General features: G+C 37.0%; 1 pseudogene; it reads right to left on the minus strand.

The window, feature by feature from the left end:
- Window positions 1–23,960, minus strand: part of LOC109052991 — a 118,252-nt pseudogene that overhangs the window by 65,674 nt on the left and 28,618 nt on the right.

A 23,960-nucleotide genomic window follows, 5' to 3' on the forward strand; every position in this document is an offset into this window, starting at 1 on the left:
CTTATGCGCCCTCCAGAAGTTTGCGCTCTGCAAGTGAACGACGTCTTGTGGTGCCATCCCAAAGAGGTTCAAAATCACTCTCACGGACTTTTTCCTGGACTGCGCCCAGCTGGTGGAATGACCTCCCGGATCTCAATTCGAACAGCTGAGTCTTTACTCATTTTTAAAAAACATCTAAAGACTCATCTTTTTTGCCTGCACTTAACCAACTAATACTAGTACTTACCTTTTCTTTTTCTTGTCTATCATATTCCAAAAAAAAAAAAAAAAAAAAAACCCTGGCTACGTGTTCTGTACTAGACTAACTGAGACTTGTCATAGCACTTGTATACCGTTGTTGTTCTCTCGTTGATCTGATTGTTTCTACTGTTCTCATTTGTAAGTCGCTTTGGATAAAAGCGTCTGCTAAATGATTAAATGTAAATGTAAATGTAAAATGTAAATATTTAAGTACACTTAAGTGGTCCTTTACTTTATTAATATTATATCATCTGCAAGCATTTCTAATTTTGTAATATTCTTTTAAGGTTTAAATTACACAACAACTGCACATTTAGTACAATTAAGCATACTGTACTTTTTTTTTTTTTCAAGGGTTTTGCTAATCCTTCATGATGATTATGCATGTATCTTTATGAGCTCATATTAATTGAGAGACTGTGAACAAATGGAATATCACAATTTTCACTGCAGGAGTATTTAAAATGAATTAGTGATCTCAAAATGTGATTTAGAAGAGTGAAAAAAGAAAATGGTGACCAATTACAGCTGTGGATTTTTACTTATACATTCATATAAATCTAAATTGGTACTGATCAATAAAAAAAGCAACAGCCTAGCAATATAAACTGACTGTTATTGAAACACTATGCCAAGTGTTCAAGTGTCTTATTTCTAAAGAAACCTCCATAGCACTTAAGCAAACACCATTTATTCAGCACAGGACTTATGATCAAGCTATCATTTTACAGCATGTACATATGCAACAAACATCACTGATCCAGAAGAGCATCATACAAAGAAGCTCTGTGATTGAGATGTGGTTGAATCATCAAGCCTGACCCCTACTGGTCTGAACTCACCCTGCACTGTGAAGAGGAAAACCAGCTTCAGAGAGTCACCAAGGACAAACAGATTAAACCAGGTTCTGCCAGAATTTGTAAAGATAACAGCAAAAAACAGAGAACAATGAAAATATATGCAAATTAAAGCCACCAGGTATTTTGCCCTGCAGATTAAAATGATCATGTGATTTAAGTAATGAGGATTATGGCTACACACTTAAAAATAAAGGCTCAGTGATTCTTTGAAGCATATTAGATACATCAAAGATCCTTTTCTTATCAAGAACCATTTGTTTTTGCATAGAGTTCTTTAGTTTGCTAAAAGTTCCTGAGAATTCATTTTAGGTCCTTCAAATCAGTTTACTATGTATCACGTGAATGAATTTTTATATTTAAAGAGCTGTAATTCCTTAACCTCTCCTCTAATTTTGATGTTCAGAGTGTGCATTTTAACCTCGTATTCATTATATTTGTAAGTCTGTAACTTGAATATGTTTTGGTCAGCAGCTAAAATAATACAAATTGTGCCTGTGTCCAAATAAATATGGACCTAACTGTGTGTGTGTATATATATATATATATATATATATATATATATATATATATATATATATATATATATATATATATATATATATATATATATATATATAGATATATAGCATTTTATCAGGCTCCTATGCATATGTTCAGTAATTTCATTTTAATGGCAATGAATAGGTTATTTCCATTGCCATTAAAGTGAAATAACAGAACATAAACATAGGAGCCTAAAAAAATGCTAATTTTAGAAGAAAACTTCAAATGGCAGAGGCTTTTGCATCTGAACATTTTATATTTAATATGTAAAAGTGTGTAGTGATTGAGCATTTAAAACGTCTTGTATTTCTCTGCCAGGTTTGTAAAATGTCAGTGGTTTTCAAAATAAAAAAAAAAAAAAAAAAAAAAAAAAACCCCAAGCCACTGTTCCTGCAGTGGTATTCAATAACAATAATACAAATATTAATACTTATACTAATAATATTAAAACTGTGTGGTACTGTATGCTTTGAAAAAAAGTGTTCCATGTTAACAAAATGTATGTACATATTTAAGTAAGCAATGATAACAATTGTTTAATTGCTTATTATAAGTTTATTTTAAGTTTCATTTAGAATATATCTTCTTCAAATTCCACTGAAATAATAAACCATCAAACACTTTTTCATACCATTTTCAAAATCCTATGATTTGGAACTAAAGGGAAGCAACATCTCTCTCTGTCTCTCTCTCTCTACGCACACACACACATCCCAAAACTGACCAATACAATTCTCCTTATTCCATTTAGCAAAGTATCCAGCACTTTTATAAGCTCAGCACATTCATTTAAAAACACGGTTCTTCAAATCTTTTTCATTGGGTTCTGATTAAACTCATTAACAGGTAGCCAAAGGCAGCGGCCAGCCACATAATGGCTTAACTAAAGAGACGCAGGAAAATACACATCTTATAATTACCCAGCGTGCTCCTATTCACACCTCACTAAGTCGACTGACCGTCTAGCAACTTTTGCCTTTACTAAGCACCTGGCTGGCAGAATGATAGCAGAGGAAAAGCAGTTTACTGGGCTAAATAGCTGCTTTTCTTCCTCAGGGTATTTGAGAATCTTATCGCTGGAATATCCCAAACTCTAATAGATAGCAGAGAAGCAGCGGGAGCCTAGCGGACAGCTTAGAGGAAATGAAAACACATCCATCCACAGCTCTATCCTTCCTTTCTATTCCACTATTCTTCTGCCTGGAGATCAGCCACTCCAGAGATAATGGAGGGAGAGATTTGTATTCATAAAGAAAGAGAGAGAAACAGAGAAAGAGAGAGCAAGAGACAACGACTGTGGCCACAGTCTCTGAATTCAGCTCATTTATTTGAGTCTGAACGTCCACACAGCAATCATACTGAAACATCAGTGAGTCAGACCACACATTTTCAATGGGCTGCTGAATTTCCAAAAACTCAAAACTCACACAAAGACAATATTGGAAATGCTGTCACAAATAGGGTAAATGGGTGTTCCGTTATATTTTAAAGCAATTCATTTAGAGAGAGAATATATAAACAAACCCGATTCCAAAAAAGTTGGGACACTGTACAAATTGTGAGTAAAAAAGGAACGGAATAATTTACAAATCTCATAAACTTATATTTTATTCACAATAGAATATAGATAACATATCAAATGTTGAAAGTGAGACATTTTGAAATGTCATGCCCAATATTGGCTCATTTTGGATTTCATGAGAGCTACACATTCCAAAAAGTTGGGGAAAACTGGGAATCCATGTCATCCGGACTAAAGAGGACAAGGACAACCCAAGCTGTTATCAGCGCTCAGTTCAGAAGCCTGCATCTCTGATGGTATGGGGTTGCATGAATGCGTGTGGCATGGGCAGCTTACACATCTGGAAAGGCACCATCAATGCTGAAAGGTATATCCAAGTTCTAGAACAACATATGCTCCCATCCAGATGTCGTCTCTTTCAGGGAAGACCTTGCATTTTCCAACATGACAATGCCAGACCACATACTGCATCAATTACAACATCATGGCTGGGTAGAAGAAGGATCCGGGTACTGAAATGACCAGCCTGCAGTTCAGATCTTTCACCCATAGAAAACATTTGGTGCATCATTAAGAGGAAGATGCGACAAAGAAGACCTAAGACAGTTGAGCAACTAGAAGCCTGTATTAGACAAGAATGGGACAACATTCCTATTCCTAAACTTGAGCAACTTGTCTCCTCAGTCCCCAGATGTCTGCAGACTGTTATAAAAAGAAGAGGGGATGCCACACAGTGCATTTTTCCCTTAAAATGATACATTTTCTCAATTTAAACATTTGATATGTCATCTATGTTTTATTCTGAATAAAATATTGAAATTTGAAACTTCCACATCATTGCATTCTGTTTTTATTCACAATTTGTACAGTGTCCCAACCTTTTTGGAATCGGGTTTGTGTGTACGTGTATATATATATATATATCCCACAATATGTTTAGAGCATTTCTGTTATGAAAATGTACTACTGTTAGTACCATTCAAATAATTTGGAGTCACTAATATTTTCTACTTTTTTTTTTTTACTTTTTTTTTTTTTTTTTTTTAACTTTTTTTTAAGTCTTTCATCAAGGCTGCATTTAAAAAATACAGTAAAACAGTTATATTATGAAATATTACCACAATTAACCACTACTTTAATATATTTTAAAATGTAATTTATTCCTGTGATGCAAAGCTGAATTTTCAGCATCATTACTCCAGTTTTCAATGTCACATGATGCTTTCATACTAATACCTCATACATATTTAAAACCATTTTTATTTGCATTTTGTATCCTATATTTATGGAAATATTCTCTCAGTAATGTGATCTCTCAGCAGTTCTGTGGATCTAAGATTGACCTTTAACACTGGAGGAAAATGACACACTGACAAAAAGAATTGATCTTACTACAACAAGTATTTGGGCTGAAGTGTGAACATCACTTTGAAATGATTGCTTTATCATTTAACAACAAACATTTACACCAATAGCTCTTAACATTTTACAATCCACTGTCATGAATTTTAACATAGCTCTCATCCATTGGCCCTGACTTGACCCAGTGACCTTTGGACGGTGAAAATGGTGTGTGAAGCATCTCAAATGATTGTGACAGTTTTAACACCCTTACTGCATTTCCATTAATCTGACACTCTGTCCCAGCCTCCTAGATGCTCTGTGGCACTGCAGTATTTTTCATGAGAACTCTGGGATACAATTGGCCTGACATTCAGTTCTGATAGGCTAGAGAGGTGACAGAAGCGACGCCACAGACGTGACATGAACAGCTCACGTGATAATGCTGAATGATTGTGGTACCTGTTTTAGTCAGAGGGCTGGAAAACCGCTGCTGCAAGAGTTTGTTCTCTGATATCCTCAAAACAACCACAATATCTGCAGGAAGAGCGTCCTGGTTGTTCTCCAGAAAACCACTGACATTATACAACACCTGACAGAGAGAGACAAGACATTTCATTATCAGACACTTTTACTTGTGCAACTGCAGGAAATCTTTATATTCTGATACAAGAGGGATTTGATGTGTTAATGAATTACTGCAATAGTAACTGTTTAAGTATGATGTTGATTATATAAACACTACCTTTAAAAGTCTGGGGTCAGTAACATTTTAAAAATTTAATTTTTTAAGAAAATATATTCAGCAATGATGCATTAAATTGATCAAAGGTAACAGTAAAGATAAACAATCTGGTTACAAAAGGTTTCTATTTAAAACTAATTTTGCCCTAAAAACCTAATTAAACCAAAGAACCTTCAAAAGAACCTATCACAGTTTCTAATAAATAAATAAATCAATAAAATGAGAATGAGACGCTGTGTTTTGAAGATTTGTGAATTGATTAATAGTTTCCCTTCAGGAACTTGTGTGTGTAATCAGTCCAATGGATGGGCGAAACATCACGAGCGGGGTGACGTAGAGACCAGGGAACTTAAAAGCACGTGCGGTGGATACAGTGGCAGCTTCTGGTGGAACGAAGGAAGCATTCGCTGGGATGCTGGAAGTATGGCAATGAGACTCGGCATCTTGTTCCCTTGGGGAACTAGGGTTACATATGTAACCTAGAGACGTCCCCCTTCAGGAACTTGAGCTGCGTTGAAAGGCTTTGGGAATGAGTATGCCCATGCTGCCAGATTTGCAAGTCCCTGCCTAGTGTGGAAGAGCACAGGCGAGAGAAAAAGAAGCCAGGAGTGGCGCAAAATGCAGGTATAGTATCTAACAAGTAAACAGAGTGGATATCCTGCAGTGTCCTGAAGACCAACTTCTGAAGGAGTGAGCCTTGACCCCCAAGGGAGAGGGGAGATCAGAGGACTCAAGGCTATGGACAGCATCCCGATCCACCACTAAGCATAAGCTTTTCCTGGCCAGTGCACTGTGGAGGAAACATGTAACTAGTGGGTCTCTCCCGAAAAACCCACCACAGAGAGGGGCATAGTTAGCAGCTAGGGCCACCACGGAAACCTTCAAGGTGGAGTGGGATAACCCTGTGGAGAACCTTAACTGCAGGAACTCCATCACTGAACCGACTGGGCAGTTAACTGGGTCGAGCTGGCGCTTGCCACGTCAAGAAGTAAAAGTTCACTTCAAGGAGTACAGTTTCCTCGTGTAGGGAGCTCTGGACTGGAGTATGGTCTCAGCAACCTCAGTTGAGAGACCAGAACTTATGAGCTGTGCCCCCTCAGGGGCCACATCCACAGTTCAAAAAACTTCTGAGAGAGGAGATCCCTCCTGACGGAAATTTTCCATGGAGCGCCATCGAAAAGGGAAATCAGGTCAGAAAAACATACTCCACCAGGCCAGACCGGGGATATCCATACAGCACACTCTCTCCAGAGTGTCCAGCAATCGGGGGAGGTGTACATATGAAGCCTCAGCCAAGTCTGTTTCCAGATAAGCTCCACCACCTCAGGGCCTCAGCATGACAACTCTCTAAAATGAGAGGAGGCCTGACATCCTGCAAGGAGGCTCACATAAAGCCCACCACTCACAGATACTGTCTTAGCAGAGCTCTGGCGACCTAACAACGCTTGCAGTAACTGAAAGGAGGGCCCACACAAGGATCTGGTGCGCCAGCCTGTAAAGGGGGCGTGAAAGCAGACCTCCCTATTGGTTTATGTAAGAAACCACCACTGTGTTGTCAGTGCACCCGACACTGGGAGGAAGTGTCTCAATGCTAAAAAACATGACCAGCATCTTGAGGCAGTAGATGTGCCATGTGAGATGGCGGCTGCTCCACAGACAGCGGGCTGGTGAGGGACGCATCCATCGTTATTATACGTGACGACAAGGAGTCCCCAACACCGGGCCCAGAGACAAGAACCAATGCTTTCTCCGCATGTCTAAGGCATGAAAGCATCGCTGCATGACCTTGATCATGTGAAGTGGGTTGCCCCTCGGGGAATACCCCTCGGTCTTGAGCCACCACTGTAGGAGTCTCATGAACAGCAGGCCTAAAGGTATCCCGTTGGACGCAGCTGCCATCAGACCCAGCAGTTTCTGAAACTGCTTGACAGTGAGTGAATGGCCTTCATTCACTCTTGCCTCTACTATGAGGATCAACTCGATCCAAGCTTTGACCTAATGGAGCTTATCAGTGGACAAACAATACTAAATAAGACTCACAAACAGATATAGAGACTGAAACGCACACAGAGCACTTGCTGAATGACAGAAAGCTGATGCCGGTTCCACCGCACGTGCTTTTAAGCTTCCTGGTCATTACATCACCCCGCCCATGACGTCTCGCCCTTCCATTAGACTGATTGCACATGTGATTCAGAGCATGGTCACGCTGGAGGCTTTCCCATAGCGTTTCGACGCAGCTCGAGTTCCTGAAGGGGAACAGTAAATGAGATTTCATGAAAGAGTTTTTTCTTTACCTTGCCAGAATAATTCTGGATCCTGAAGCAAAGCTCCACACGCTTGGGTGTCCAGAAGTACTTGTTTCTCAGGTTATCCTGAAACTTATCTATTTAACAAACAAATTTTGTATTTAGAATTATTAAGTACAATGCCACTATTCAGTAAATACTGATTTGCTATTAGCATTATCCTTTAAAATAAATGTATGCTAAACATCATGTAAATGATTTTACATGAAGCAGTTGAGCATTACGACGATTGTTTAATCAGTGGCCTGTGGGCAACGGCTCTCCTCATCCAGCAGAGACAGTTAACCCATGGGCTTCTGTAGAAACATGTCCAGAACGGGCCTGTTGTCCTCATATTCCACCAGACTGGCATCAACACCCTCACTCTGATACTCGACCTGAACAAACACACACAGACACACTTGTTACAAAATACATGCTGATGAAACTACATATAAAGATGTACTTACTGTAAGTTCTACTTAAGTGGGTCAAAAACAACAGCAATAACAACAACAACAAAAACCTCTAACGTTCAGCTAATTGCATTTAATATAAATTTTAAACTATAAAGCATTTTCATTTAATTGCAGGTAACTATAATTAGTCAGAAAACATTACATTATATTCTTTCAAAGTATCTTATTTTTTGTAATAAACTCTCCTTTTAATAGTATGATACAGTCTACTTCCTTTTCACAGTGTGGTAATTATAAAGAAATGCCTTCATTTTGACAAACCCTGCATATCAAAGGTTTCAGCAAGACTAGTCTGAATGTGCAAGTGTACTAATTGCTTTTTTTTTTTTTTTTGCAAATTAAGTGTATACTAGACACATTGATTTACTTTGAGAACATTTTAGTTCCATGCAAGGTTTGATTATATGATGGGATTCTATTAATTCTAATAAAACAATGCTTTAAAATGTATTTTAAAAGCAAAACATAAATTGTAGAAACAGACATTTAAAAGTGTACTCTCTTTAAGTACAACTAAGTGGCCAATTATTTAATAAATATTATTATCTGCAAGTCCAGTTTAAAAAAGATTTAAATATTTGACATACAATACAAGTATACATTTGATTCAATTAAGTTGTGAAGCCGTGTATTTCTTTCTTTGCCATTTAAACTGATGCAGATGTATTCAAGGATAAACAGTGGTGGGTTTAAGATCAACTCAAACTCAGAGAAAGTGCACAGAGAAAGTCTCACCTGTTCCAGGGCAAAGATGTGTTGATTGAAGTAGAACTGGATCTGTTCATTAGCGATTGTTGATACACAGCTGCTCAAATGAGTTTTTCTTGAAGTTTTCAAAACCAAAGATGTCCAAAATCCCCACGTTCATTCCACTCTCAGCCGAACTTCAAAGACACGAAGAGCCAAACATTATCCGACCGTCACAACACATTTAGGCCTTAAGCCCTCTAATGACCCAAACAACTAAATATTTTACGACCTGTCAACCAAGAAAACATAAAAACAAAGAGCTTTAAAAACACAGGTCTGCGTGAGAGTGTCATTTCAGTTTACGAAAAGCTTGGACCCTCATCTCTGAACATTCAGTCAGTCGCGATCTCCTCCAAACTCCTCAGACAGCGACCAGGGGTCACCTTCTGCTCCCGTTAACAGGTTATTAGTGGTAATAACGCTGAATGCGCTCCTGATTGGAGTGGAAATGGCAGAGTTTGGATGGTGTGTATTGATGTGGAAGACCTGAGTTTCTCTGACAAGCCTGTGGCTGATGTCTGACAGGATACGCTCGGATCAATGAACGGCTTTTCCACTCTCTCTGAAGTCTTTTTAATCATCTGCATATTATTTTTTTCAATGTAACTCGGTATCAAAAATTTATAAAAAATAAAAAACTCTTTTCTTCTTTTGCTGTGGATATTAATATTCTGAGCTTTGTGGTGGTTAGATTGGAGGTCATCGCTGGAGATGATGCTCCTCCGCATGTAAACGCATCCGTAACGGAAAGATTCAAGGAGTGAGATTGGGATGAAAGCTTAGAATTTACCTTGAAGTTATCGTTAAATTAACTTGAGGTAAAAGTCAATCAACAAAGATGAGCTCAAGGGTACATATGCTAAAAAAAAAGAAAAGAAAAAAACCTGTTCAAACCAGGCTAGGAGGACAGCAAATATATGTGAAAATGAAGTGTGCTTAATTGTATTAAATGTCCACTTTAGTGTACATTAAATTCTAATAGTAGCTATATTAAAAAAAAAAAAAAAATGGTTCTTGCAGATAGTAATAAATAAATTAAAGGCCATGTGATAGTTCACCCAAAAATCACACATTTATCAAACCTGTATGAGTCTCTTTCTTCTGATATTTTGAAGAATATTGTTAACCAAACAGTTGCTGGTAGCTATTGACTTCCACAGTATTTTTCTTCCTGTTATGGAAAGTCAATGGCTACCAGCAACTGTTTGGTTAACAATATTCTTCAAAATATCTTATTTGATTTGAAACAACTTGAGGGTAAGTAAATGTTAACAAAATGTACATTTTTGGACGAACTAACCCTTTCATGACAGTTATTTAAAAATATAGTTTTAAGATTCGACACAACATGCTACACAACAATTGCATATTAAGTGTGTTTTTTTTTTACGGGGTTATGACAGTATTTTCATTTTTGACTAAAATATTTCTTTAAGACCATTGTGGTCTTGGGTGTATTTTAACATTAAACCGAAGGATGCATCCCTGATAATGACTGTAGTATTTTATCGTATCAGAAGTTAGTGTCAGGCTGCAGCAGTGCATTAACGTGGTTCACTATCCAGCTGAAGAGGCATCCGTACAGGGCTTAAGAGATGGCGTCTCTCATATCAGTGGCCTTGTCCAGTGGTCAGTCAAAGCTTCCTGAAGCTCCTCAGAGCCGATACTGAGCAGAGAGGCCACTGGACACAGCAGATACAGACAGAAGAACATCAGGAATGGACCTATGCCTCTCATTGTTTGTCTTTCATAAGTCAATTTATTTCTAACACATTCGTGAGATTTATTTCATTGGGAGAATGTGGGTTCTGTAGATGCAAACCAAGAAACTAACATTCATGAAATATATAATCTCTGAAAGGTTTAAAATACTAAATATAAAAGCATCAATAATGCATCCATCTTGAACATATCAACGCTTACCATCAGCAACAGACACACTTTGTCCAATCAATACTTTACCCCCATCAGTGTCTGCTGTCATTGGTCAGTGCTTGTTTTCACCAATTGAACATGTTTTGGCGTTCATCTGGCCGTTGAATGTATGAGAAATGATATACTGCAATGTGGTGATAGTAAACATTGTTCTGTGTTTGTCAGTGCAGTGTGAATTAGCCTTTAAACAACCAAATTAGTAAATTTCTCTACTGTTGCATCTGTAATCTAACATTTGAAATTCAGTATTTCAAAACTATATTCCAGGTTTAACTACCCTAGTAAAAAATTAATACATTTAAAAAAAAAAAACATTTATTTCATACTAGTCATACTACTATTTCATACTAGTTTAGTATACTTAAAAGTATAGCAAGGTATTTTAATTGAGCACATACATTTGTAGTATACTTATATATATTCCAAATACATTTTAGTATGTTTATATTTCACTAGGGTAGTCATGGGTTTAAGGCTAGTCGGACAATGTAGTGACCCGTAGGTCTCGGATATTTGCATTCATAGATGATTCAGAGTGTTTCTAATATTCTCTGATTCAGGTTAATTATACCGGCAATTGACAAATGGCAACTACCCAACTAACTTCCATCCTAACTAACTAACTAGTCAATAAATAAAACATGAATGAGTGATTATACAGCAGAGAGCTGTTAAGGATAAGCCAATTAAATGCATTCCAGGAGATTGTTTATTGTGTTATGACATATTTTACATCTTTCACGGCTATTTTTTGTATTTAATCATTTTATTAAGGCTCTTAGCATTGTCTAAGGCCTCTTGTCGCTCTGATGATGGGAGCTGGGGGATGTGAACTCAAAATTTCCTGTGTTTAAAATAGCAGATAGAATTCTGTACACAGAATTCACTTCCTGTATATAAAAATATAAATCACTGGGGGTGAACTATCCCTTTAATAATTGTATAGGATTAAGAAATATAAATCAGAATTCCAGCTGTACCTCTTCAGTAAATCCTACGATACGGAAACAGTTCTGAATGGAATCAAATTGCTCCTTGCAGAGTTTGCTAGAGATGATGACCTGCTTTACTTTACCATTAACCCAGTCAATGTATCTGAAAGAACAGAAAAGTAACGTGAACCTCTGATCTCTGTCAGTGACACTGTAGATACATGACCTGGATTCAGAATTACACATCTTTATAAGAGTCTGTTTCACTACAAACCTGGGGGCAGTTTTGTTGGACAGCCTGTTTTTCTTGAGGTTGTCTTGGTGGTAAAGAATATGTGGAAGTTTATCTCGCCCCTGCAATTTAAAAAAATATAACCTGTGAATAGTAATTCATGTTAAAAATGGCCACAGATCTAGGTTCCTCACGTAGCCTGTAGCCTCACGTAACTCTTGATTTCTCCAGAAGATAGTCTGAGAGATCTTTGCTCCATCACTGCTCCATATTTTCTGAAGCAGCTGGAGTTATCATTGATGGCTGTGCACGCATTACCAAACGCCGCCACCAGGGGATTCACCTGAAGAATCTTCTCACGAAGTGCACGGTTTTTAGCTTTATAAGAGAAACGACAGACAGAGTGTGAACCAGATTTTTGATCTGCGAATCTTACAGCCACAGATGATTACATCACTACAGGGAAATTGATCAGGAATCTCATGATAAATCTCAAAGACTGGTTACTGAAACATTTCTTTAGAGTACACACCGTAGTGTTTGTATGAAGTGTGTTGGCTGAAGTAAAAGATGTGAGTACTCAACCTTGCCCAGAAATGTGAGATGCTGGATGATCTCCGTTTTACCTGCTCCACTTTCTCCACTAATGATTATACATTGCAATTTAAAACCATATTTAAAGTCAGTCTACTATGTCTCTGAACTGTATATATCTTAGATATACTCTCTTTTGTTTTGGGAATGAGAGTGCAGCAGACACACAGAAAACAGTACCTGGTCTTTGGAGAGAGTGACCGTGCTCTGATAGGCTGCATCAGCCGTCGCAAAGATGTGCGGGGGGTTAGTGGAGCATTTCATCCCATGATAAAGCTTTGAGAACTGAGAACAGACACGAAACTACATCTTAGTTCTCTCTCTACAAGAAAGCTTTGATTCAGAAAGCTAACTTGAAGTGGCTCCCCACAACAGCAAGCGTGAATTACACATTGTACACATGAGATGTTTTAAACAAAGATGGTCTGCTTTAGACATAAATGATGCTTTGGTGGACACACAACCTGTGGAGAGTAGATGTTGAGGTTCTGGAAAGGGTTAAGCGCTATGAGGATATCACCCACATATGTGTAGATCTGCAGCTCCTGATATCGCCTCTGAAGATGTGTAATGATTATTTCCTAGAAAAGAGAAATGCTGGAGATGGAAATGTATCTTTGTTGTTTATACTACAAGATTCACTGAATTCACATAATTTGAGCAGACACTTTAGTAATAGTTTGTACTTGAATTCCATTACATTTTAACATAAAATGTCAACTGCAACTCATTTTACTTTTATAATGTTATGTAATGTTTTCATAATGCATTTTAATGGAGTTATGCAATTATTTGGAAAAACTTATCAATAATACGTTCAGGAACAGGTATTAAGAAAGTCAATTTTAAGGTCAGTTTTAAGTTCAATTTTAATTTTGAGAAATTAAAAGCCGATTTCAGCTAAATCATCTAAGTACCTCATCTAAAACCTCCAGGTTCACCAGATCATCATCAGGACAGCTCTCAATGATCAGGGTTTTGCAAGTATTGATCCGCTCATGCCTGTAAAACACAAAACAGCAGTGTTACAGCTTCAATAAACATGAAATACTAAAAAATCTATTCTATCATAAACAAGTAATTTATTGAGTTGAAGTGCCATTGATGTCTGTAGCACAAATGACTCTGGAGCACAAAAGCAGTCCTAAGTAGCACAGGTATATTTGTAGCAATAGCCAGAAAAACATTGTATGGGTCAAAATTATTGATTTTTCTTTTATGCCAAAATCATTAGGATATTAAGGAAAGATCACCTTCCATGAAGATATTTTGAAAATGTCCTACCATAAATATACCAAAACTTAATTTTTGATTAGTAATATGCATTGCTAAGAACTTTTCTCAGTATTTTGATTTGTTTGCACCCTCCAGATTTTCAAATAGTTGTATCTCAGCCAAATATTGTCCTATCCTTACAAACCAAAATCCTAACAAAGACCCTCATGACTGGTTTTGTGGTCTGGGTCACAAATATTATGGGACCAACTAGTTACATGCATGCTAAATATTTAGTGGAGGTTTGTTAAAATCCTTAACACTAAATATTAGGACCAGTAATAGTGATGCTTGCCTTAGTATACACCATAAAACAAAATCTGGTAACACTTTATTTTAAAGTGTCCTTGTTACATGTTACATGCACTTACTATTATAAGAACAATAATTTATGCATAATTGCAGGCCAGTAACCCTAAACCGAACCCTAATCCTAACCCTAACCATATAGTAATATTAAACCTTAACAAGAACACCTTAAAATAAAGTGTAACCCAAAATCTAAACATCCAGCATGCCACTCCTGTATGCAGCATCTCAGTGTGATGCAGGTCTATCCTCTGGGGTTTAAAGGCTATTATAGCATGTAGTCTAAGCACTTCATCAGGGTTTGACCCTCTATTGTATTCTTGACCTTTAGATCATGAGGAAGCAGCTGCTCTATTCACAGCTCTTAAAGCCCATCGGGCCCCGGGGACATGACACCGTACAGACACGATGCACTGCACTTTGTGTGTGTGCATCAGTGTTCCCTCACTCTGTAATCACTTCACTGATATTTGCCATCATTGACTAAACAGAGAGAGCACAGCCAAGCTCATAATCCCATTATGACTCTCTCACTGTTTCTATCAGGCTAGCAGATTATATGTGGCCTGGGGAATGAGTGGCTACAATCTGGCAACCCTATGACTGTTTATTCACAATTACAGAGTGTACCAGCCACCACTTTCTCAGAACAAGTTCAAATTGTCTTCATAGACACCCAAGATCAAGAGCAGTTAACGTCCTACCCTGATGTAAAACTCCCTCTGTCGTACTGAATTTATCAGGGACTGTGAATCCTCATCAGAGACGATGAGTCTCCTCTCACCAGAGATGTGGTGACAAAAGAACTTATGCTTCAGTGGTAGAATTCAGACATATCTTAGTACAGATATGAATCATCCAAGCAACATAAACATAACATAACCCCAAATATATTATTAAAGTGAAAAAGTGGTTTTATCTCAAGAAAAAAAAAATACATAAATAATAAATTTCATATTAAGCTAATTTAGCTTTTGTTTATGATGAAATTAAGTTGTAAAAAGCAAAAACATTAAGGTCGCCCTCTCCAATATTTTGGGAAATTTGGGGAAATTTGTATTGCAAACAAATGCTATTGATTTGAACTTTTAATCATCAAAGAATCCTGAAAATAATAATAATAATAATAAATTAAGCAGCACAGCTGTTTTCAACGTTAATAATAATCAGAAATGTTTCTTGAGCAGCAAATCAGCATATTAGAATGATTTCTAAAGATCATGTGACACTGAAGACTGAAGTAATGATACTGAAAATTCAGCTTTGGTCACAAGAATACATTACACCTTCAAATAGATTCCAGTCAATATACTATATGTGTGTGTGTGTGTGTGTGTGTGTGTGTGTGTGTGTGTGTGTGTGTGTGTGTGTGTGTGTGTGTGTGTGTGTGTGTGTGTGTGTGTGTGTGTGTGTGTGTGTGTGTGTGTGTGTGTGTTGACTATAAAAGACTTTCAAAATCATTTGAAATCTTACCAGTCATCTTACCAATCTTACTAAGTTTTAGACGAACCTAAAGGCCAATCTGAGTTAAATTCTATAACTAAACTATTGAGAATACTATAGGTAGGGTGGTCATTTAAATTCACAAGGCCTGCCAATTTTATAGGCTCCTGTCCCATTCTCAAAGGGCCCAAAGAATAGGTAATACAAGATCTGCAGAAGAATCCAGTGGAAACTCTTTCTTTCATTATGTGTAGTGTATATAACAGCACCAGAGATATCCGTCTTGTACACCACTGAAGTGATGCCAGCCTCTCAGAAAAACCCAAGGAGCTTCATTCCTCCACAGATAACACTGCCATCTGCTGGAAAGAGGAAACCTCACGATTTCTGTCACAACAGAAAGTCTCACTGTTTCACATTTAGACGTGATAAATCCACCTCGACAGCTCTACATCTATAGAAGACAGTGATAAATGCAAGTCAAGTCCACTGTCACGGTCAAGGCCTCCAGATCTTTGGTCTGACCCTGAGACAAATCAGAAAACACTTCAAAATGACAATCTATGATTGTCAAGCTATTATAAACCAAAAAAATAATACTTCTGTTTAACCCACCCCTATATTTATAATCTAGCGGTCAGCCTTTTTTAAGCACGAGATGTGACGAATTTGGTGTCTTGGTGCTGTTGCTCGTGGACGAGGACTGTCAGCTGCTGTCTGCGCGACGTGTCTTTCCCATGAGTCTGTTTAATGAACGGATGCTCCAGCAGATGCATCTTAAAATCCTTTATCAAACACCTGCAGATAGGAGAAGAGATGAAGGGGGAAATATAAGAGAAGACAATCAGAAAGCAGAGAAGCATGCAATGTCACAAACGACACACATAACAGCAGCAGTTTTCCATATGAAACTGATCAATAAATGAAAAGCGAACAAGTAAAAAGTCCTGCATAATCATGAAAAGGCCTTTGGCGAGGTTAAACATGTCACCTGTACATCATCATATGACTCCAGTCTCCGACACGATGAACAAGAAGCATCTGACCATACGTCTCTCTCTCTCTCTCTCTCTCTCTCTCTCTCTCTCTCTCTCTCTCTCTCTCTCTCTCTCTCTCTCTCTCTCTCTGTCTCTCGCTCTTTCTCTCTCATCACCATTGTATCCAGTGTAAACAGTCTTATGTGTCCAGGCCTGTCACTGTTGTTCTGGATTACATGCATGCATGACACCTTTTGCATATTTCTTTATGATCTGTATATGATATGTAATTATGGGCACTTTTAATTTACATCAAAACTTCCAAGTACATTTAATTTCATGACTATTTCTTAGCACACTTATGGTAACACTTTATTTTAAGGTGTCCTTGTTACACGTTACATGTGCTTACTATTATAATAACAATTAATTATGCATAATTACATGCAAGCCAAACCCAAACCCTATTCATATAGTAAGTACATGTAGTTACTTAATATTACTCAGTACTTACATGTATAATTACACTGTAACCAGGAAACCTTAAAATAAAGTGTAAGCACACTTTTAAAAAGTGCACTTTGTAGTAATGTCAAATTAAGTTTTACCTGAAAGTTAATTTTGAAGTATGATTTAATAAACTTTTGCCGTGCTATAAATAAGTACACATATTCTGATGTTTGACTAACATACTGTGCTAAAGTACAAATACTTAATAATAATTAATCATAATGTTCTGTTGTGTTATTTAATAGTTAATATATTTTAAATGAATACTAAACTGCAAGGCAACTTCATTACAAATGTGTAATTACAAATATTATTTAAATACACGACAACCAGATGCTTGTCAGTATTCAGTAGCACATTGTATCATATTTCACTACCTTTAATTGTGAAATTACTAAAGATGTACTTTATTCCTACTTAAGTGGGCCAGAAAAGCACTTTAAATTTTAGTTTAGTAAAACTGCATTTTATATGATTGTAAACAATAATGCATTTCATTTCATTGTGATTAACATGCAGTCAAGTGACTGAAAACAAAGTGTATTATTTCCAAAGCAAGTACTCCTTTTCTAGTGTGCTAAAGTGTACTTCTTTTTCACAAGGGTAGTCACTAGCTGGACTGAATTTGGCAAAATGTCTTGACTTTCCCCATTCGTCCTCATCTGTCCAGTTTGGATTCTTTTCTTGTTTCCCAGTTTTCCGGAAAGTAAAGCACTAAGCACAGTGTCCGTCTAAATCTCGACTGAAACTGCGTCTGTGCTGAGACCAGCCCCAGAGTCTAGACCCCATTAAACGCAGTAGATTAGGCCCAGGGGTGTGTCATTAGCACTCGGCATGGCTGAGGCTCTGATAGCAGAGAACGTTCAGCTGCACAATTACACACACTTTCATAACACATCACAACATTGTGCTGTTATAATACACACACAGACAGAGAACAAACAGCCGGCACCTCGTGATAACATTGTGTCCCTGTACACCACATTTTCTCAGCAGAATTATTTCTGATCTAATGGCTCTCAAAACACAATTTTTCAGTGTGATGTTTATAAAAACTCTCATCTAGGCTGAAGCAGATTTATTGTGCCAAACACAAACGCTGAGCGATGCAATGCAATTTTTTTTTTCCTACGAGTATGTGTTATTTCCCAGCTTTATTTAATTAATGATCCCATCATAATTAGACAAGATTTATGCAGACAAATGGCAATTTTCTGAATAGTAACACTGGAGCATATAGGCTGTGGACAGCTAAGCATCTTCAGCTCAGTAAATACTCCTCGTAACAGAAGCAAACACACACACACACACACACACACACATTGGTTCTTCAGCGGTTCTTTGTGGTAGTTGTGGTTGTGGTTCTTTGGCTCATAATCAGAGGGGAACCAATTTAAGTGCTACTGGATATAGCACCTATAAATAACCTGTAATGGTTTTTCAGCGGTTCTTTGCAGTGGATTAGCAGTGCTCATCTTTAAAGATATAGGTGCTATGTAGCACTTAAAGTGGTTCCCATATGATTATGAGCCAAAGAACCACTTTTAGTGTTTTTTTTAGAGTGCAATATATTAGCAATATAGGAATATACTCATACTGTCATTTCTAATAAAGTAGATTTAGTTCAGTCATGAAGCTCTAGATCCCCCACTACAAGCTGTCAGATAATCACAAATCAATATAACTAAACACGAAGCATAATTAATTTTAAATACAAGACTACAATTCAATTCAATATAATACAACACCCTTTTATTTTTTAAATCAAGTATTTCATGTTAAACTATTAATAATAAAACACATTTCCTGTCTTTTAGGTTTGCAGGATATTATGTAATTCTCATATATTTGTGTTCCTGGTACAGTTTTGCCATGTCTGCTAATTATGCAACATACATACATAAGAACAAATTTACACAGATATCTTATATCTCCCACCCAAAGCACAATAACGAGGCTCAATACATATTATACCAGTGGCAGGTTGCATAAACTGCTTAGACTAGTCTTAAACATTTATATTTTAAAAAGTCATCTAGCTTTTAGTCATCTAGTCAAAACATTCACAAAAGGCTAGGTTGGTCTAATGTAAATCTAGACTGGTTACGTCTGATTACAACTGCTAGCTAGATGATCAAACTAACATAGAGGCTTTGTTTATGTTCATTTTTAGGTTTTAGGTTTAGGCAACCTTTTGCTTGGAGTTTAATGAAGTGAAGCTGAATTCTATTTGCGTTACTAAATAATTAGCTTAAGCTTAAAAAAATGACACTTTTTTCTTTTAGAGATGCTTTACAGACCAATCTGAACTGAGTTTTCATAACTGATTCTGCTATTTCCTGCTTATCTCTTTATACAATACAAATTGTGTCAAATAATTTAAGTTGGCTTACTGTCCCGTTGTAACACTACTCACTATCGCCTTGTTATTGAGAGTATTAATACTTTGGATGACAGAATGAGGTAAAAGATGGCTGCCACATTGGTCGAACTCAAGTAATTATTTTACCATGTATATCACAAATCAAAGTGATCCTTTAACAAACAGTTCAGGTTAAATGAGAGAAGATATCTCAGGTTGGAGTGGAACTTCAGAAGCATTCTATTCTAGAAACTAATAGCTAGTTCACAGCTCTTCATAATCTAATTACACATCCATCAAATTTATGAACTGAGAAAATTAAGAGAGGATGCCAGAAAAATGGTATAAGCTTCCACAGTCACAGGGTCTGCTGGAATAACCTGCGGTTAAGTGACTCACTCAAGGGCACAATGCTGCTAGTTAATGACTCAACCAGTTTGAGACTTGAAACAACCGGCCTTGAATTTTAACCACAACACCAACCAGCCACGTGTGTGACAGACTGAACACTCAGGAGTACTTAAAGAGCACTCAGGATAAAATCCCACCAGCACACAGAAACACTCACAAACACGCTTAATGAATATGACTGTGTCTGTGCTTTTAATTCATCACGAGCGGCCAGCAGACCTGCCACACTGAGAAATGAACAACTAACACAAATAAATGAGTCAATTAGCATTCACAGGCCTCCTGCCGCACACACAACATCCCTCTCTCTGATGTTTTCATTCTCAGTAATGAAATAATAATCTGGGCTTTTCAGTGCTTTTACATGCACAGACACACACAGAGAGCTGGGCCTCTTTTATTTACAGTCTTTCTGACAGGAATTAAACCATATATCTGAGAGGCGCTTACGGAAACTTCTCACTGCATGTTTGGCTCATACAGAAACAGCCAGAGTTGGTCTTGTCAAGTGAAATTACAGCTGAACCCACTGACAGGATGGAGGTACAACGACAAAAAAGGATCTGGACACTTAAGCCATAATATAAACATCTGAATGTCATACTGTTAGATGTCAAAAAAAAAATCAAGAGATGTTAGTTTTTAGGGAAAGATACACAAGCACACTAAAGCAAAGCATTTCTCAAAAAGAAGCTGTCAGGATCCTGACACTCATGTCTGATTTTCCTGTGCTTTTTCTCAAGCTCTTGTTTTGAACTGCATGTTTTCCTCGTCCTGCGCTGGCTCCTCCCCCTCGATTGCCCTGCTATCTCCTTATTTCCCTGATCATTAGTTGATTTGTCCCACCTGCACTTCTGGTTTCCTTTCCTTTAGATCCCATTTGTAAGTCCTCATCCTGTTGCTGGTTTATCCGTCATTTGTCTCGTCTCTGTGTCATGTGTCAGTTGCCACTATTTTCTGGTTGTCTACCGAGATACAGTCCCAACACTTGCTGTTCTGCCCATTTTGCTGTGTTTATTGTTTTGTTCTTTTTTAGCTCTCTGACAGTTTTTAGTTTCCTGTCCAATCTAAATACTCAGTATTTCTAGAGATCAGTATTTCTCAGTACTTCACACAGATTCGGGAGTAAAAACACGCAAGTGGCTTGATGTTACAAATAAAACACAATGCTAGTGACAGCACACATCAAAGGCTGAGTTTGGAGATGAAGCTGCTGTCGTCACTGAGCAGTGAAGAGACAGAAGCTCCTGCACCAGTGCTCCGGGTGGCGGAGGGTAGGAGACGGGGTCCTGCAGATAAAACACAAAGACACAACGCTCGTGAATGACACACGAGCAAACGTATCGGATTGGCCTCATTCAGAGAGGGTAAATCAATTACAAAGCTAAAGGGACAAGTGTGTTTGTTCAGAACAAATGTCTGTTCGCATTCATCTCCCTACACAAAGAAAAGCAGAAAACACAAACAAGTTATTCAAGTACAGACCTGTGCCCAAGAACATCTCCTCTAGAAATCAAATACTGCAGTCCAACTCTAAAATCAATATGTTCTCTTACCTTCTCTTTTTACTGTCACCATCAATATCTACCAAAACTTTCTTACATTAATTGCAGACTTCAGGTTATAAATACAGCACATTGTTGCTATGCATTATTATATTAAACTACTGCATTTTTTGAAAATGTTGGTTTTAGAAATTATGTCTGGGAGAGTTGTTGCGGTGTCACTGATAAAGAGTTTTTGTTAATATTTTGCATTAGATCATATTTTTCTATATTTAAATTTTGGTTAGTTTAGTTTAAGTTTTTGAAAGTTGTTGGTTTTACCTTTTATATATATATATATATATATATATATATATATATATATATATATATATATATATATATATATTTATTTGTATTTATATTTGTTTTTTTTTTTGTTTTTTATTTTTTTTTTTTTGTTTTTTTTTGTTTTTTGTGATTCAGAGGACTTTGTTATTTCAGTATATATTATAATATTATATTTTCAATATTTTCACATTATTGTTATAGTATTATAGTGTTTATTAAAATTTTAATTTAGTTTTTATTTTTATATTTCCCATTCAATTTGAATTTGTTTTTTTGTTTTTGTTTTTATAGCTGGCATTTTCATTATTTTATGTCTAATACTTCATATTTAATTCGTCTCGGTATGTCTTATTTGATATTCATGCTATAAATTTTATTTCATTTTTAGTTTCATTTCTATGGAAGCAGATTAGTCTCAAATATAATTCAGACAAAAAACACGATTCACACATGCGTAGACAATTTCACATGCATGAAACCTAATTCACGTACACACAAAAATAAATTCACGTGCGTGAAAAAAATATATATTCACAAAAAGCAATTCACATGCGCAAAATAAAATTATATATTCATAAAATACATTTCACAAATGCAAAACACAATTCGTAGATATACAACTGTGCACAAAAACCTTTGAATGTTTAAAATGTACGAGTGTCTGAATGTACAAATCGTCATTTACTACGAATCTACTCGGATTTGTGTGTGTGTGTTTTTGAGACTTTCCTGGCAGAGCTCTCTTCCCACGTGGGTGTGTCGTACTCTTTAGCCAATCAGATGCGAGCTTACCAGTCAACCAATCATATCATAAGCCACTGAGAGTGCATTCAAGGAGCACGATTCTGCACACCTTTTGCGCAATATGGATTAATTAGAACGGAAATTAAGCCTTTACATCAGTAATCCCATAGACAGTAAAAGAAATGGACACAGCGACCCAATTGGAACTCAGTTGAGACAAGTGAAGCCCATTTTAAGTGATTTTTAGCACTTCCGTTTCTGACGCGCAGACTCAAACTAAGCTTGATGACGTCAGCAACCTGTCTGACAGATGTAAATCTTCTAGTAGCTGTGCGTGCAAACCACTGATCTATATATGACTGGATCGCTCTTTGCGTTATAAACTGCCAGCAGGCAGTGAAGCCACCGGAAGTGTTCGATCCGCCATCTTACTAATCCCTACCGGCAGAGAGCACCATTGAGTCACATTCAAACCGCTGTCCTAAAATCACCCGATTAGAAGCAAATTAGTCAAATGGGACTAGTTTTTATGTTATGTGTATATAAATTAATGTTTACTTCAGATGTTATCTGCAGTGTTTACGGTCTTTTGGGGCAGTATAAGCGATATATTTAAATCGTTTAGGTGGGCGTGTCTGCTGCGCACTGATGACACAGGTAACGATCCAACACAAAATATAGCCTATTTCTTTATGAACATAATTATTCAGGGATTATTAAACATGAACGTATTAGTATCAGAAATGGATTTGAATATATTACAATGAATAATATAATTATGTTGTTAATGTTGCTCTATAATGAAATGAGAAGCTTAACTTACTATCTTGGAAATAAAGCTTTATGTCTTTAAATCCGTACTGTATGTAGTCAGTTATTTCTCTGAATAAATTCAGATTTCAGAATGAGCACTTTGTCGTTTGTTTTATATGTTGAGGTCGTGTTCGTCTGATGTTTATCATGTTCATGATGTTCGCTACTGTAATGAACGTAGGTTTTTAATACGTAGGGGAAATTCCCAAAATTTTAAAAATAACCGTTTACATGCCTAGGGTGTTTGTATTGAAATAATGTACAGGGATACTTCAGATTTATAAACGCTGACTTGTTAGATGATATTTTCTCATTAAAATCATACAATTTCCTATTAATTCAATAGAACGTTAACGCACACTAGGGATTACCAATATGGCGGCGCGGCGGCTTCACTTTAATGACGTCATGAGCAATCCAGTTCTATATTATAGATCAGTGGTGGAGGCTGGGATGCTTAATTTTGATGAGGTGGTGAGCTTTAGAGTTGTGTTCTTTGGCGTGAGTGAGCAGGAGTAAGTATTCTGATTAATTATTTTGTATAGTATTTTAAAATGTAACGCCAGGGCTTCTATGGGCTTCTCTCTTGACGTCTTCCCGATTGCCTGCGAGCTTCTGAATGCACTCTCAGTGGCTTATGATATGATTGGTTGAATGGTAAGCTCACATCTGATTGGCTAAAGAGTACGACAGACCCACGTGGGAAGAGAGCTCTGCCAGGAAAGTCTCAAAAACACACAAATCCGAGTGGATTCGTAGTAAATGACGATTTGTACATTCAGACACTCGTACATTTTAAACATTCAAAGGTTTTTGTGCA

This window comes from Cyprinus carpio, chromosome B9 (genome assembly GCF_018340385.1).
Source record: "Cyprinus carpio isolate SPL01 chromosome B9, ASM1834038v1, whole genome shotgun sequence".
Lineage (NCBI taxonomy): Eukaryota > Metazoa > Chordata > Actinopteri > Cypriniformes > Cyprinidae > Cyprinus > Cyprinus carpio.